This window comes from Chelonoidis abingdonii, chromosome 10 (assembly GCF_003597395.2).
Source record: "Chelonoidis abingdonii isolate Lonesome George chromosome 10, CheloAbing_2.0, whole genome shotgun sequence".
Taxonomy (NCBI): Eukaryota; Metazoa; Chordata; order Testudines; family Testudinidae; genus Chelonoidis; species Chelonoidis abingdonii.
The window spans coordinates 54,076,023-54,094,730 of NC_133778.1; positions in this window are offsets into that span (position 1 = coordinate 54,076,023).

The following is an 18,708-nucleotide window of genomic DNA, read 5'->3' on the forward strand; positions in this document are numbered from 1 at the left end:
TCAGTACGCCGTTATCGTGAGTTTTCGCCAGCACTCTTACGCAAGTACACCTCAAGAACGAAGCTGCTTCGGTTGACGTGACAATAGCGCGAAAATGTGGCTCCTGGGATAGGGCTTTGTTGCCTCCATCTATGTGTGCCGATTGTCTGCCCGCACGGGGCATGAATCCAAGGGAAAAAGGGGAGAACGCAAGGGCCGATAATTGATGAGATTTCTGTCGCTTTGTCTGTCGGGCTGCTTTCCAGAGGAAGAGAGGTATGTTGCTTTTTAAATGAGCTGGTTCGGGCTACATGGATTAAAGATTTGGGTGAAATAGATGGTGGAAAACTACCTACCAACTAGTTGTGACGACATAACTTACCCAGGGAATTCACCTACGACACTGTTTTTTTGCATTGGGATCTCAACCGATTATCACGGGGCGGGGACGACTCTGGGCGGCGGTGCGAAACTATGTGGAATAGGCGCTACAGCGATAGCTACCCACGGAGTATGTATATGGTATTCCGATTATCGACTTTGTTATGTGGAATAGTGTTTAAGGGTTGTCCCTTATGATTCGGTACTTTCCTTGGTGACTGAATGTTTGGCTGTGATTTTGAGTTGAATAGCTCGCTGTGATAGCTTAGCCTAACCAGCCGCACTGTAGATATTTTAGATGGTCATGCATCTTCGTGATTATCGCTCACTACTGTGATATGAGGTGACAGTGACAAAAGGCAAAATGGGCTCCATGGTTGCCATGCTATGGCGTCTGCCAGGGCAATCCAGGGAAAAAGGGCGCGAAATGATTGTCTGTCGCTGCTTTCACAGAGGAAGGATTGAGTGACGACATTTACCCAGAATCACCTACGACACTGTTTTTGCATTGGGATCTCAACCCAGAATTCCAAGGGGCGGGGGAGACTGCGGGAACTATGGAATAGCTACAGGATAGCTACCCACAGTGCAACACTCCAGAAATCGACATTAGCCTCGGTACATGGACTCATGTTGCCGAATTAATGTGCTTAGTGCAGCCGCGTGCACTCGACTTTATACAATCTGTTTTACAAAACCAGTTTATGTAAAATCAGAATAATCCCGTAGCACAGACATACCCTCTGTCATCCCATTGGCAAGATGATATATGACATCTCCTCCCTTCTTTTTCATTACCATTTCTGTAACAGTTGGAAGCAGTTCCTCATTTCAAATGCAAGGACTACAGGTTCAGCAGATTGTGTGAAGGAGACAGCTGGAAATTCCAAAAAAATAAATCTTGAAAATAAAATAAATAACATCAAGAATAAGGAACAGCATAAAGCTTAAAGATTTCTGACCAAGGGAAATGAACAACTTGCACAGAGGAAATGCAGGTACTATGAGGAAAATCTTCAAAAATCTAGAAATGCAAAAACCACTGGATAGGAGTATAGGACAGATTAACAACCCACATTTTTTTCCTGTCTCCAGTACCCTGCCTCCATATCTAAGTGAACCTAAAGTAGACTGGAAGATACCTATGTTTACAGTGTTATTTTAATTTAAGGGCCATTTCTTATGGAAAAAAATAATAATTAGGTGAATTTCTTTTTTTTTCACTCTATAAATCAATCTAATTTATTTCCTAATTACAGTTCTATAGTAAGGGCCTGAGCTTTCTACTACTGATGGGAAGGCAAACATAGGACAAGAAGTATGGGTTTTACATTAAAAAGGCACGTTAGATAAAAATAATAAATATACAGGATGAAATTGTATGTGCTGAACCAATCAGTTTCTTAGGTCTTGATCCTGCAAGCAAGATGCTCCAAGCAGACAGACCCTTGTACCTGCTTAGAGCCCTTTTGACTTCTGTTAAAACTATAGTTACTATGTTAAAACTTTGTTCCTAATTTTCAGAAGCTCTGAGCACCTAAACTTCCAGCTGAAATCAAAGGTTGTAGTGCATATCCTAAATTTCTGAAAATCCGGCCCTTAATTATTCCTAAATAATACAAGGAGATTCCCACTCTACCTCAGGCCCTACTCCCATCCTGCCTCTTCCCACCCCTGCGCCACCTCTTGGAGACCACAAATCAATTAATTTCAGTTTACCTAAGTCTTAATGAAATTTAATTGAGGCTGTTGCATAAGTGGCCAGCACCAGCACTATTCACTACGGCACACAGATTGATACAGTGACAGTCACTTGTACTAATCACTTTAAAAATATATTTTTAAAATATTTCTCACTCATTATTTATTTAGCTATTTAACTAACCTCTGCCATTCTAAATTAGGCATCTGTGATGGGGCGGACTGGCCCCGCACTGGAGCAGAAGGGGTTAAAGCAGTGCTCTTAGCAGATGGAGTCATGCTCCCTCAACCCTCTGGGGCATGCTCCAACTGCTGCTAAGAGCATCAGAAAGTTGGCACCTCTGCAAAACCTCCTTGACTCCCTATGACCAGAGGGCCCCTCCCTTCCTGACCCACTATGGTCAGTGACTTCCCAGATCCCCCATACAAATGCACAGTGCCCTGCACACCACCCCTGCCCAGCACCCCCCTGCCCACAGCCCCAGTACAACAACCCAGCACCTCACACATAACCCCCACTCCCTAGTGCCCCAACACACAGAGATCTTCCTTGCCAAATTACAGCCCAGAACCCCCTTCCAGGCCCCCCAGAGACCCACTTCCCCATGCACTGCCTCCCAGCTGCACTCACCAACCCTGCTGGGAGGCAATTGTGTTTGCCAGGCTGAGCTGGGAGCACAGCCAGGGCTGGTCCTGGGGTGGGGAATCGCTCTGCCCTGGGGAGTGGCACGATCAGCCAGGCTAGGGCCTGCCCTGGCCAGGCTCCTTCAGGACCTACTTGCCTGGAGGGGCCCAGCCAAGCCCCCTACACTGTCCGCCCCAACTGGCTGAGACTGGCCAGGCTTCTGCACCATTCCCAAGCAGCTCAGCTCTCGGGAGGCAGGCAAGGCCCCACAGGTGGTTGGAACCAGAGACTGTCCAGAGCCAGAGGTGCACTGGGGTCCAGCCAGGGGGTGGAAAGGAGCCCTCCCAGGCTGGGGGGGTAAAACTCTGAAGATAAACTTTTGAACGCTGGGGCAGCACTGACCAGGGACAGAGACTTTTGGGTTGTTGGACTTTGCGGTGATTGGACTTACGACCCTAAGGGGAAAAGGACATTGCCAAAACTTACTTGGTGGGTCTTTTGCTCATGGTTTATGTTATGAATACTGTTTGTGGTGTTTCCTCAATATGATGCCACGTTGTTTCCCTCCTTTATTAAAAGGATTTTGCTACATTCAGACTCTGTGCTTGCGAGAGGGGAAGTATTGCCTCCTAGAGGCTCCCGGAGGGGAGTGGTATGTAATTGTCCCAGGTCACTGGGTGGGGTCTCGAGCCAGTTTTGCATTGTGTTATTGAAACAAAACCCCTGGACACTGAACCCGGCCCTTGTTGCTGCCAACTCAGAGGGGCAGAAGGGTTACAAATGTGTCAACTTGTATCCCTCTTCCCAGGAACTTGTATCACAAACCTCACCGCTTTCAACTCCAAGAGCAAGGTATATTTCTTTGATGCTTCTCTAACACAAACACATAGCAACAGGTATCATTAACAACAAAACCAATCCTACCAAAACAAGACACTCCATTCCACATGCGTCTCGCTCTGGAAAGGAAATGAGAAAACAAACAACATGTGACAGATGTGGAGTCATGTTGCTTAATGCAGCTATATTAAACAGAGTAGAACTTAACAGTCTGTAGGAACACAGTACTCCAGGTTAGCCCACGTTTTTACCGTGTGAGATGATTAACATTTTAATTGCTGGATTACAGTATTGTGTAAAGCCCGTATATTTCGGAACAGTCTCTGATGTGGATTCTGTGTGCCTCTGCCCAATGTTATGACGTTTCCTCAATTGCAAATTAATAAATATTCAGCAAACTCAATTTATAGATATGCCTCAAAACATTTTAAAGTAAAGAATCAGTTAAAAATCTTTTGTCTGTGTGCATTTCTCTTCCAACTGAAAAATGTCATCTCCAAGGTAAGAATTTAATCAAAACCAGCTACTAATTACTTTCCTGACACTCTGGGAGAGGAATGTTGGCACTATAAAGGACTGAAAGATTGTCATGATTAATATTTGATAAATATGTAATTGGATCATTTGATTTTGCTGTCTCCTTTGAATTTGGCAGCAACTTCTTTGCAATTGATGTTTATGAATTCATGCCATACATTTCAGAGGGAATAGGACAAACCATTGACTGATTTGAGAAACTTGAAGTGTTAATCTTACGGTATTGTTAAAACTGGGATTGCCTGGGTCCAAGTCAATACAGACTAAGCAGAATCTAGAAAAGTTTTATGCGAGAAGAAAACAATTGAAATGTCTATAGAGTTAAAATTGCATGTCTTCAATCTTTCTATACTGAAGTTCAGAGTTCCACCACAATTATTAATTTGCAAGCAAATGAGATTTGATTGTGATAACATAGAAATAATCCAATTGGCAAGTGCACCAAGCAACTGTGTGCAATTGTTCTGTGGAAAAATGAATGCATGAAAATGCTGAAATTATAAATCATCATTGTTTAAAATGTAATATAAAAGATCTACTCCTACTTCGACTGAACTTAGTAGCAAAGCTGTCATTGAATTCAGTGGGAGCAGGAGCCCTCTGATTGTAACTGGATGGATGTGACTTCTATGAATAATGAAGCTACTATATTATTTTTTTCTGATTTTTAGATTTTGAGCCATGCACCAAAGCCTGTAGATTTATTTTATGCTAATAATGCATCAGCAGAACAAAGCAATCATCTCAAAGGAGCTGTTTCATAACTGAAACAAACTGAAGACTATGTCAAGTGTTCAGTCGCTAAGGGATATGGACATCTAAACTTTTTACTTTGAAGACAGGCGTTTAAATTCACCTATACTTAACCAACATCACTGCATTGAACAGACAGCAATGAAACAGCAAAAATAATAGAAAAGTTTTTTAATCCTGTTACTTCAAACATGTTTTATGGGTGATTCTCTTCTACTGTAGAGGGAAGCAGCATACAGCTCTTACACATCCAGCAATAACACATCCCTGACAGACATAATCATGCCAACATAACCCCCAGAGTGGATTCAGCTATGTTGATGGAAGAGGGCTTCTGTCAAGATAATTAGTATTGTTTGGGGTAGTGGTGTTCCTACACTAAGGCCTGGTCTACACTATGAGTTTAGGTCGAATTTAGCAGCATTAAATCGAATTAACCCTGCACCTGTCCACACAACAAAGCCNTTAAAAGGATTTTGCTACATTCAGACTCTGTGCTTGCGAGAGGGGAAGTATTGCCTCCTAGAGGCTCCCGGAGGGGAGTGGTATGTAATTGTCCCAGGTCACTGGGTGGGGTCTCGAGCCAGTTTTGCATTGTGTTATTGAAACAAAACCCCTGGACACTGAACCCGGCCCTTGTTGCTGCCAACTCAGAGGGGCAGAAGGGTTACAAATGTGTCAACTTGTATCCCTCTTCCCAGGAACTTGTATCACAAACCTCACCGCTTTCAACTCCAAGAGCAAGGTATATTTCTTTGATGCTTCTCTAACACAAACACATAGCAACAGGTATCATTAACAACAAAACCAATCCTACCAAAACAAGACACTCCATTCCACATGCGTCTCGCTCTGGAAAGGAAATGAGAAAACAAACAACATGTGACGGATGTGGAGTCATGTTGCTTAATGCAGCTATATTAAACAGAGTAGAACTTAACAGTCTGTAGGAACACAGTACTCCAGGTTAGCCCACGTTTTTACCGTGTGAGATGATTAACATTTTAATTGCTGGATTACAGTATTGTGTAAAGCCCGTATATTTCGGAACAGTCTCTGATGTGGATTCTGTGTGCCTCTGCCCAATGTTATGACGTTTCCTCAATTGCAAATTAATAAATATTCAGCAAACTCAATTTATAGATATGCCTCAAAACATTTTAAAGTAAAGAATCAGTTAAAAATCTTTTGTCTGTGTGCATTTCTCTTCCAACTGAAAAATGTCATCTCCAAGGTAAGAATTTAATCAAAACCAGCTACTAATTACTTTCCTGACACTCTGGGAGAGGAATGTTGGCACTATAAAGGACTGAAAGATTGTCATGATTAATATTTGATAAATATGTAATTGGATCATTTGATTTTGCTGTCTCCTTTGAATTTGGCAGCAACTTCTTTGCAATTGATGTTTATGAATTCATGCCATACATTTCAGAGGGAATAGGACAAACCATTGACTGATTTGAGAAACTTGAAGTGTTAATCTTATGGTATTGTTAAAACTGGGATTGCCTGGGTCCAAGTCAATACAGACTAAGCAGAATCTAGAAAAGTTTTATGCGAGAAGAAAACAATTGAAATGTCTATAGAGTTAAAATTGCATGTCTTCAATCTTTCTATACTGAAGTTCAGAGTTCCACCACAATTATTAATTTGCAAGCAAATGAGATTTGATTGTGATAACATAGAAATAATCCAATTGGCAAGTGCACCAAGCAACTGTGTGCAATTGTTCTGTGGAAAAATGAATGCATGAAAATGCTGAAATTATAAATCATCATTGTTTAAAATGTAATATAAAAGATCTACTCCTACTTCGACTGAACTTAGTAGCAAAGCTGTCATTGAATTCAGTGGGAGCAGGAGCCCTCTGATTGTAACTGGATGGATGTGACTTCTATGAATAATGAAGCTACTATATTATTTTTTTCTGATTTTTAGATTTTGAGCCATGCACCAAAGCCTGTAGATTTATTTTATGCTAATAATGCATCAGCAGAACAAAGCAATCATCTCAAAGGAGCTGTTTCATAACTGAAACAAACTGAAGACTATGTCAAGTGTTCAGTCGCTAAGGGATATGGACATCTAAACTTTTTACTTTGAAGACAGGCGTTTAAATTCACCTATACTTAACCAACATCACTGCATTGAACAGACAGCAATGAAACAGCAAAAATAATAGAAAAGTTTTTTAATCCTGTTACTTCAAACATGTTTTATGGGTGATTCTCTTCTACTGTAGAGGGAAGCAGCATACAGCTCTTACACATCCAGCAATAACACATCCCTGACAGACATAATCATGCCAACATAACCCCCAGAGTGGATTCAGCTATGTTGATGGAAGAGGGCTTCTGTCAAGATAATTAGTATTGTTTGGGGTAGTGGTGTTCCTACACTAAGGCCTGGTCTACACTATGAGTTTAGGTCGAATTTAGCAGCATTAAATCGAATTAACCCTGCACCTGTCCACACAACAAAGCCATTTTTGTTGACATAAAGGGCTCTTAAAACTGATTTCTGTACTCCTCCCCGACGAGGGGAGTAGCTCTGAAATCAACATTGCCGGTTCGAATTAGGGTTAGTGTGGATGCAATTTGACAGTATTGGCTTCTGGGAGCTATCCCACAGTGCACCATTGTTACCACTTTGGACAGCAATCTGAACTTGGATGCACTGGCCAGGTAGACAGGAAAAGCTCCGCAAACTTTTGAATTTCATTTCCTGTTTGCCCAGCATAGAGAGCTCATCAGCATAGGTGACCATGCAGTCGCAGAATCGAAAAAGAGCTCCAGCATGGACCATACGGGAGGTGCTGGATCTGATCGCTGTATGGAGAGACAATTCCATGCTATCCGAACTCTGTTCCAAAAGACGGAATGCCAAAACATTTGAAAAAATCTCCAAGGCCATGATGGACAGAGGCCACAACAGGGACTCAACACAGTGCTGCGTGAAACTTAAGGAGCTAAGAAAAGTGTACCAGAAAGCCAAAGAATCAAACGGACGCTCTGGGACAGAGCCACAGACATGCTGCTTCTACACTGACAGGCAATTCTAGGGGGGGCCGCCACCAGTACCCCACCCCTGTTCATGGACTCTGATGATGGGGTACTCTCAGTCGCCATGCCTGAGGACTTTCGGACAGGGAAGATAAGGAGGAGGAGGACGAGGTTGAGGAAAGCGCACAGCACACCATTCTCCCGCACAGCCAGGATCTTTTTCTCACTCTGACTAAAATACCTTCCCAACCCTCCCAAGGCAGTATCCTGGACCATGACGCCATAGAAGGGACCTCTGGTGAGTGTACCTTTGTAAATATAAAACATGGTTTAAAAACAAGCGTTTTTTAATGATTAATTTGCCCTGAGGACTTGGATTGAATTCGTGGCCAGTACAGCTACCGGAAAAGTCTGCTAACGTGTCTGGGGATGGAGCAGAAATCCTCCAGGGACATCTCCATGAAGCTCTCCTGGAGGTACTCTAAAAGACTTTTCAGAAGGTTTCTGGGGAAAGCAGCCTTATTTCGTCCTCCATGGTAGGACACTTTACCGTGCCATGCTAGTAGCAAGTAATCTGGTATCATTGCATGACAAAGCCTGGCATCATATGGTCCCGGTGTTTGCTGGCATTCAAGCAACATCCGTTCTTTATTTCTTTGTGTTATCCTCAGGAGAGTGATATAGTTCATTGTAACCTGGTTGAAATACGGGAATTTAATTAAGGGGACAGTCATTGGTGGCCGTTCCTATTGGGCTGTTTGCCTGTGGCTGAAAAGAAATCCTCCCCGCAGTTAGCAAAGCGGGGAGGAGGGAGAGCATTGGCACTAAGCTGTTTGCATTTGGCTAGCAGAAATCTTCCCTGATACAAGCCACGTGGTTGAGGAAGGGTTAAAGCGATCATTGCAGAGAAAAGGATCGGGGGCGGGCTTCATGCTCAACTGTTCTCATTTGACTAGCAGGGATCTTCCCTGATACCAGCCACACGGTGCAGTTGTGGGAAGGGTTAAAGCAGTCGTCCCAGAGAAAAGGATGGGAGGGGTTAGTTTGGTTTCTGCTTCTGCACATTAACATGAAAACTGCAGCCCTAAATGGACAACTCAACGGGCTTTGCTTAGTATGAGAAAGGAGAGCGCTGCTGTTATGAAGGTTTCAGAAGCTGAAAGACTATGGCTTACCATGGCCACCTGCAAGCTGAATTCTGTTGCCCAGCATGTTTAATCTCTAACACCAAAGCCACAAGCACTCAATATAAGATGCAAAAAATGACCTTGTACCAAAATTACATGTACTATGTAATGTGAATAGTGTTGTTCACCGTGAAAGAGTATACCCATTGTTCTGTAAAATGTATCTTTTTAAATACTTCTCTCCCTTTTTCTCCTCCTGCAGCTGCAAATGTTTCAAGCCTCCCTCTTCCGTCCCAAGGGCTATCTCAGATAAGGCGGCAAAAAAATGCAAGTGCGATGAAATGTTCTCTGAGCTCATGCAGGCGTCCCACACTGAAAGAGCTCAGCAGAAAGTGTGGAGGGACACAATAGCACAGGACAGGAAAGCGGACAGTGAACGTGAGGAGAAGTGGCTGCAGGAAGATCAGAGGAGGCAAGATGCAATGCTGGGGCTACTGTGGGAACAAACGGACATGATCTGGCATCTGGTGGAGGTTCAGGAACATCAGCTGGAGAGACTGCTACTGCAGCCCCTGTTTAACCACCGTCCCTCCTCCCCAAGTTCCATAGTCGTCTCCTCACCCAGATGTCCAAGAACATAGGCGGGGGTTCCAGGCACCCAACACTCCACCTCAGTGGACAGAGGCTGTCATTCAACAAGTATTGAAGTGGCCTTTTCCTTCCTCCTCCCTTCCTCCCACACCCCACCCAGTGACCTGGGCTACCTTGTGAGTTATCTCCCTATTTTTATAATCAATTGATAAAGACTACATGGTTTTTAAATCACGGTGACTTTATTTTATTTCCAAGCTGTGATCAAAGGGGGAGGGCGGTTGGCTTACAGGGAATTTTAGAGTCAACCAAAGGGGGTGGGTTTTCATCAAGGAGAAACAAATAGAACTGTCACACTGTACCTGGCCAGTCATGAAACTGGTTTTCAAAGCTTCTCTGATGTGCAGCGCTTCCTGATGTGCTCTTCTAATCACCCTGGTGTCTGGCTGCATGTAATCAGCGGCCAGGCGATTTGCCTCAACTCCCACCCCGCCATAAACGTCTCCCCCTTACTCTCACAGAAATTATGGAGCAAACAGCAAGCAGCAATAACAATGGAATATTGGTTTCACTGAGGTCTGAGCGAGTCAACAAACTCCACCAGCGACCCTTCAAACATCCAAATTCACACTGTACCACCATTCTGCACTTGCTCAGCCTTTAATTGAACAGCTCCTTACTACTGTCCAGGGTGCCTGTGTACGGCTTCATGAGCCATGGCATCCCCAAGGATAACTACAGGCATTTCAACGTCCCCAACTGTTATTTTCTGGTCTGGGTAATAAATCCCTTCCTGCAGCCATTTAAACAGACCAGGGTTCCTGAAGACACAAGTGTCATGAACCTTTCCTGGCCATCCCATGTTGATGCTGGTAAATAGCCCTTGTGATCCACCAGTGCTTGTAGCACCATTGAAAAATACCCCTTGTGGTTTATGTACTGGCTGCCTTGGTGGTCCGGTCCCAAGATAAGAATATGGGTTCCATCTATCACCCCACCACAGTTAGGGAATCCCATTGCAGCAACGCCATCTACTATGACCTGCACATTTCCCAGAGTCACTACCTTTGATAGCAGCAGCTCAGTGATTGCGCTGGCTACTTGCATGACAGCAACCCCCACAGTAGGTTTGCCAACTCCAAATTGATTCCCGACTGACTGGTAGCTGTCTGGCATTGCAAGCTTCCAGAGGGCTATCGCCACTCCCTTGTGAACTGTGAGGGCTGCTCTCATCTTGGTATTCTTGCAGTTCAGGGCAGGGGAAAGCAAGTCACAACATTCCATGAAAGTGCCCTTATGCATGCGAAAGTTTTGGAACCACTGTGAATCATCCCATACCTGCAACACTATACGGTCCCACCGGTCTCTGCTTGTTTCCCAGGCCCAGAATCAGTGTTCCATGGCATGAACCTGCCTCAATAACACCATGATGTCCACATTGCTGGGGCCTGCTCTTTGAGAGAAGTCTGTGTCCATGCCCTCATCACTCTTGTCATCGCGCTGCCGTCGCCTCCTCGCCTGGTATTTCAGCTTCTTTTTCTGCATAAACTGCACAATAATGCAGGAGATGTTTACAGTGCTCATAATTGCTGTGGTGAGCTGAATGGGGTCCATGCTTGCCATGCTATGGCGTCTGCTCGGGCAATCCAGGGAAAAGGGCGGAAAATAATTGTCTGCCATTGCTTTCACGGGGGGAGGGTTTACTGACGACATTTACCCATAACCACCCGTGACAAATTTTTGGCCCCATCAGCCATTGGGAGCTCAACCCAGAATTCCAATGGGCAGCGGGCACGACAGCAACTGTGGGATAGCTACCACAGTGCACCGCTCAGAATGTCGATGCTTGCCACGGTACTATGAACACACACCGCCGAATTAATGTGCTTAGTGTGGACACATGCACTCGACTTTATACAATCTGTTGCCAAAAATCGACTTCTCTAAAATCAGAGTAATTTCGTAGTGTAGACATATCCTAATAAAAAAAAAAACTCTTCTGTCGGTGTATGCTGCATCCACATTACAGCGCTAGAATGACATACCCTCGAGCCTCAGAGTACAGAGGTTTTGTGGCATTAAGCCTGTCATAAACAGATAGTTAAGGGTTAATGCCTTTTTTATCTGTAAAGGGTTAAGAAGTTCACTTAGCCTAGCTGACACCTGACTAGAGGAACCAATGGGGGAACAAGATGTTTCGAAAGGAAGGAAGGAAGTTTTCCTTTGTTTAGAGTTTCAGTTTCAGCCGGAGTGAAAAAGATCAAGGAACCAGCCTCTTATCAGAGTAGTAAGTTTTAGAAAGGGATAAATAGGTTTATGTTTATTTTCTTTGTAACTTGTCTTGGTACCACTAAGAGAATTATCAAATTTGGGTATTCTGGGTGTTTTTGTTAACTAAGTTTTTGCCCAGGGAACATCCTCTGTGTTTTGAATCTGTTGTCTGTGAGAGTAGCTGGTATGCTAATCTCTCCCAGAGGGTTTTCTTTTACCTTTTTTTTCTTTAATTAAAAGCCTTTTTTTAAATACCTCATTGATTTTTTCCTTGTTTTAAGATCCAAGGGGTTTGGATCTGTGTTCACCAGGAAATTGGTGAAGTCTCTCAAGACTACCCAGGGAAGAAAAGTAGTGCTTGGGGGTGGTGGCAGCGATACCAGATCTAAGATGGTAATTAAGCTTAGAGGTGCCCACGCAGGTCCCCACATCTGTACCCTAAAGTTCAGAGTGGGGAAAGAACCTTGACAAAACCTCTTTCCCTTTGTATTATTATTTCAGTGTTTAAATAGTGCCATTAGTTTGCATGGTGTTTTTCAGATATACCAGGGATAACCCTGCCCCAAAGATCGTGAAATCTAAATTAGACAAAATACTGATAAAGGCTGGGGAAAAGAATGCTACATAAACGTAAAGCATTGGGTCTTTATCTTTGGCACATGTTGCTAGTTCCAAGGGTTTCCCCATCCCCGGCCATCAAATTCTAGCATTATATTTCTATTGTAAAGCAAGCTAAACTATAGGATTCTGAGGGAAGGCAGGAGAGCTAGGGTGAATGGCTATCTCTGTTACGTGGCACAAAGAGAGAAGGCTTTGGGAGGAACTTGTACACAGATAATAAGGTTGAGTGACACACTGGAAGAGGGAGGCTATTTCAGACGTGGGGACAGAATGAAAAAGAGTTCAAAACTGTTTGGTGGAGATGGTTTTGTGATGAAAGCACTTGGAAGAATATATTACATGAGACAGTCTGTAGTAGACTTAGCAAGAGCCAAGATGCTGGCAGAGATGGGCACTCCGCAGAGGTTTGAGGCTGAAGATGGAGTGTTTGAACTCGAAGTGGAAAGAGACAAGAAGAAGCCCTGTAAAGGGATTTGAGATGTAGGCTGATATCAGAGCAGCAAGCAAGGGCAAACCTACATGATTAGTTGCATAACTTCAAGCCAGAGAGGACACATTTATCACAGTCCAAGTCAAAAATAACAGGGAATGCACCAGAGATTCAAAAATGGGTACAGAGATGAAGGGACAAATTTTGGAGATCTAGAAGGAAAAGCAACAGGACTTGAGAGAAGGGAGGAATCACAGGGCTTGTCTACACTACTGCTTAAGTCGATGTAATTTACATTGCTCAGGAGTGTGAGAGTGCTCTCCCATAAGTACAGAAGTGTCTTCACCAGCCGTGTTACAGCCGCATGGCCACATTGGTGCAGCTGTGCTGATGTAATGTGGTAGTGGAGACTATCCCAAAATGATCCTAAATTTATTAACTTGAGTGACCAAGGGCTCATCTACATAGAGGAGTAATGGAGTTGTGATTTCTAAAGCGCACTAACGTGTTGAGCATTAGCATGCAGACCCTGCTGGTGCGCCCTAAAGTTTTTTTTAGCATGCTTTACCTCAGTGTTGTTTGAAACAGAGAATAGTATAATTGTCATTGAATACGGAGAAAGGCATGAACCTGCCGGAACCTTTTGGAAGCTACAGGTGTAAAGATTCTAATCCTCTGTTCTAGCCAAGCTATGCTCAGTGCAGGGTTGCGGGGCGTGGAGTAAGAAAAGTGGCTGTAAGCCATCTTTGCATTTCCCCCTTTCTTGGGCCAGCTGGGCCCTCTGTGTACAAGTTTGAGGACCTTCACCCACTACATCAGTGGGTTGTGTAGAGAGCAATATAGAGCCATTACACCAGGGTTTCTCAAACAGGTGTCACTGCTTGTGTAGGGAAAGCCCCCGGTGGGCCGGGCCGGTGTGTTTACCTGTCCTATCTGCAGGTCCAGCCGATCTCAGCTCCCACTGGCTGTGGATCACTGCTCTGGGCCAATGGGGGCTGCTGGAAGTGGCACAGGCCAAGGGATGTGCTGGCCCCGCTTCCAGCAGCTCCCATTGGCCCAGAGCAGCTATCCACAGCCAGTGGGAGCCGCGACTGGCCGGACCTGCGGATGGGGCAAGTAAACACACCAGCCGGGCCTGCCAGGGGCTTTCCCTACACAAGCGGCGACCCCTCTTTGAGAAACCCTGCATTACACCCTCTCTACACCATCTGGGGATTCCTCCTATGATGGCAGAATTTCCTGGGGGCCAGATGATCTGCTGGACTTCCAGCTCCCTTGATGTGCTAGAGGAGCATAATGGGCCCAGAACACAATAGAGATTCATGTTCAGACAGTGAGTGTGTTGATGTATGTGCATGTACACAGTAGTCTCAGCAGTCTGCACTGACTGGGAAACAAACTGTGATGAATATTATGAATTAGCAAGTAAATGAATAAATATAATTTTAAAACTGAGCCAATGGAATTACATCATTTAGCCCAATGTGGTTGTTTATGAAAAAGCTCATGCCTCCCAAGCAGATCTGACACCAGTTCCCCCCAAAAGGAGGATTGGTAGGTTTTGTTAACACAAGAAAATAGACAATGTCTTTTTATTATTATTTTGCAGAGTGTGCTTTGGGAAAACATGCAGCACTTCTAATGGAGATTTCCAAAGACAAAAACGGCAGTAGGTATCTAACTGCCCTTTGTGCCTTTGAACACCTCCCCCTTTGTTTTGTTCAGTAATAATACACACTTTTATTCATTTTTCTTCATTCTATTCCCAAAGCCTAAAATAACCATAGCTTAAGTTTTCTTCTTCACTGCACACAGACTTTCTGTTAACAGCTACTGCTACCTGGTGGACATAAACAGTACTGCACCACACTACAATAAAAGATACGTTTTATCTCTATACTCTTGTGTCCAAATCCTGAGCCTAGCCCTACAAATGTCATGTTGAGCATCTTAGATGTGCCAGTACCAATAAAATAATGACCATAAACAACTGTCTTTTTGACTAGACAGCAGGGACTGCACTTAAGTAGTTTCCAGGCTCTTTCAGCAGGTTAAGATCACCTTACAGAGAAAAGCCCGTTTGCTGTGTTGTAAGTGTATCACTACCAGGATATTGGAGAGACAAGGTGGGTGAGATAATCTTTTATTAGACCAATTTCTGGTTATGAGAGACAAGCTTTTGAGAGCTACACAGACCTCTTCTTCAGGTCTGGGAAAGGTACTCAGAGTGTCACAGCTAAATACAAGCTCAAACAGATAATTTAGCATAAGTAGTTACCACACATTCTATGGGACCATTCAAGGTGAAGTGGCCCATCAACACCGCTGTAGTTATAGGACAAAAAGGGGTTGTAATAAGCTGTAAATCCAGTGCCTTTATTAAGAACATGATTTTTAGTGTCTAACAAAGTTATGAATTTAAGATCCCAGGCTCATCTTTGAAAGTGTTGTGCAGGTTTCCTTTGAAAATGAGCACTGATGGGTCAGATTTAGAGTGATCACTTTGTGAAAAGTGTTTGCTCACAGGTGACACGGTGTCTTTTATCATTTTTCTGTGTTAATTCATTCAAGAATGTAGTGATTGCCTGGTTTCAACTACATCATTGTTATTGGGCCATTTAGTGTAGAGAAAAGTCTGGTCATTCAGAACAAATGCATTTTGGAGGTAGCGGACGGAACTGTGAGCATCTTGATACCCAGGTATATACAGAATGGGAAAGGAGGGCAAAATGTAGCTCTTTGACACCAAGGGTGCCTCTGCATACAGATACAAAGACACTATCAAACTGTGGATAGGCATCTCAGTGAACACCCACAGATATGAGAAAGTCCTGTGAATATTGATTGGCTGCAGAACTTTCACTGACCTCTCTTTATCTCTCTCTCCCCATTGTCTATTCAGATATCACTTTGTTTTTGCTATTCTCTTTCCTCTCTTAGGCCCTGATCCAGTAAAGTCCTTAAAGTGCTTAATTTTAAGTTTAAATGCTGTGCTGGATAGGGCCACAGTGCATATCCCTAATGCACGTAGGTAAGATTTCACACACATCTCCTTGATATACTAGGATGTGGAAGACAGCAGGTGTTTTTTCTCCATTCCATTGATGTTAGTGTATTCAAATACTCACTGTTTTCTTCTTGCTATTTTTTATTTAAGCGCTGACATATTTGGCACTGTGCAAGAAAAAAATCGTATCTGCCCCCATAGTGTTTACAATCTATGAGACACAGATAGACAAGATATACTGGAAGATCAGAGTTAGATGGTACCTTAGAAAATGTTGTTTTGATTGGTTGGTTTTGCTCGATTAGTTTTTGTTTTTTTGTTTTTTTGCCAATTAAATAAGTTTTATTCCTTAGGACATGAATTGCATTTGAACTTGTTTACAGTACTGATAAAGTGCAATGGTGTTCACCTTCCGGCTCCTGTGCACATGTTCAAGTATTTAGAATGCCTAAAATGCCCAGAAACAATTTATACAGCAGCTCAAATATGGAATTTTTTAGACTGCCACTGCACCCAGCCTTGAGTCCTTCAATTCTAAGCAATATCCAGCTGTGGAATGCTGCTTCCAGTACATTTAATCCACCTCCTCAGTTGTTGGTCCAGATGAGCCCCCCCCACCCCCACCCCAGATGGGGCAGTTGGAGAGCAATTTACCTTTTGTCTGCATTGGAATTTTAGGATGAAATCCAGACCTCCCTGAAGTCAATGAGAGTTTTGCTACTGAGTTCAATGGATTAAGGATTTCACCCTGGTTTTGTTATGGAAGCAGCTGGTTTATTAAAAGCTATTTTAAAATTGTATGTATACATTTACTAAGTAACCACATAACTTCATTTCCCTGACTGCTTCCTCCCTATGACTCTTCTGTTTCAATTCCTTTGCTATGAACGTATGAAACAAGGCCCTAATCCTGCAATCAGAATTGTAAAGGACAGACCTCATGAACCTCATTGCAGGATAAATGTATCATAATCCCGTGTTTAGAAATATACTGTGACATATAGGGTCCAAATTTCTTCTTTGTTTATACTGTGAAAATGTATAATTTGGTTTGATTTTCATATCTGTTCCTGTCTGACCTGCTTCTGTCCCATTCAAAGTGTAATTAGATAAAGCAAAAATACTGAACATTCATGAAACATTTACCTCAATAAATTTATTAGATAGAAGATTGATTTGGAAATTATATCTTAATTTCAATGTTTTGTACAATAGTTTTGTAATGTTATAAGCAACTCATTCCTTAATCTTTCCAAATCTTCCAAGAGTAATGCCATAAAACCAGTGGTATGGCACAAAGGAATGAGCAAGAGCTGGGAAATCCTCCCTTTACATTTCTAATCCTGGCAGTGACATTGACCAAGGATCTTGGCCACTACCTGCCTATGCTATAGCGGGAAATCAAAATGGCTGAGATATTCTTCTTTGCTGCCCCTTGGACTCCATTCCAAATACACACTAGTTTTTCTCTCCCATTCTATTTCTACAGTATATTGTTTTAAATCAATCTACCTGAGTCTAAGATCTTGTCTACATCACAAAGTTTTGTCGGTAAAAGCTGCCTTTTGCCAACAAAATAAAACCACCTCAACAAGCGGCATAAAGCCTTTTGCAGCAAAGTTAAAGGGACAAAGCATCAGCATAGACACTGCTGTTTGTTTTGTTGACAGAACTGGCTTCCGCCAGTATCCCACAATGCCCACCTTAACTGCTCTGCTCATTGTTTCCATTTCTGCTGCCCTGCAAGCATGCACCCCGCTCCTTTCAAATCTCTGGGAAGTATCTGACAGCTGAGTGTGCTGCTCCACAAAGAGCAAATCATTAGCATTGAATGCTCCTGTTCTGCCCAGGGGTCAGCATCACAATGTTGTGTGACAGACTTGGCAAAAATACCCTATTTAGTGACAGACAGTGTGTGGAGAGGGTTACGTCATTCAGTGTTTCTTGAAAAATTAGCACAAATCTCAAAATTTTTACCACGGACATGTTGCTGACCTCTGGTTCTGTCCTGCACTAGGAACAGAGCACCAGGCAGACTGCTACTGGGGGTGGGGGAGACACTGCAGTGTTGCTTTTTGACATTCCTCAGCATAGAGAGCTCAAAGAGCTGCTCAAGATGCTGCTCCAAGCAGCTGAGTAGGCTGTGGTAGGACTTAGAGGGAATCACAGAATCCTAGGCCCACAGAGCGGGCTGCTTCAAGAGAGACTGCTGTGTGGAGCCAAGCCAGGGGCTGATGTGGGGTGGGGGTGTCCCCCTTCCCCGGATAGCTTGGGCAGCCTGTTGTCTCCCCTTCCCCAGACACACCACTCTTCTCTCCCTCCCCCCATACCTTTAAATTGAAAAAGGGGCCAACACTCTACTAGGGTGCTCCCGGAAGGGCTTGAGAAACCTGTATCATGTGAGGCTACCTGCCCCATGAGGCACTGCAAACCCATCCCAAAGCACCCTGCAGCCAGTTGCACAGCAGAATAGGTACCACAGTGCACTGCTCTCTGGTGCACACAAGAGCTGCTTGCGTGGCTGCAGGCTGCTGACACAAGGAGCTAGTGTGGATGTGCAAGAGTGATTTTAATGAAAGCAGCAGCCTTTTGCCAAGAAAACTTTGTAGCCTAGACAAAGCCCAAGTTAAGCTGTTTGCAGGGTTGTAGGAGCCATGTTGGCCCCAGCATGTTGGGTGAGGTAATAGCTTTGATGGGCCCTTGAAGGAAAGTGCTGCGTGGTGGGAAAGCTTGTCTCTCTCCTCTACAGAAGTTGGTCCAACAACAGACGAGACGGGGCCTCACTTGTCAATCCTGGCACCAGTGCAGCTCCAGGACCCATTGCTCTGCCTCGAGCTGTG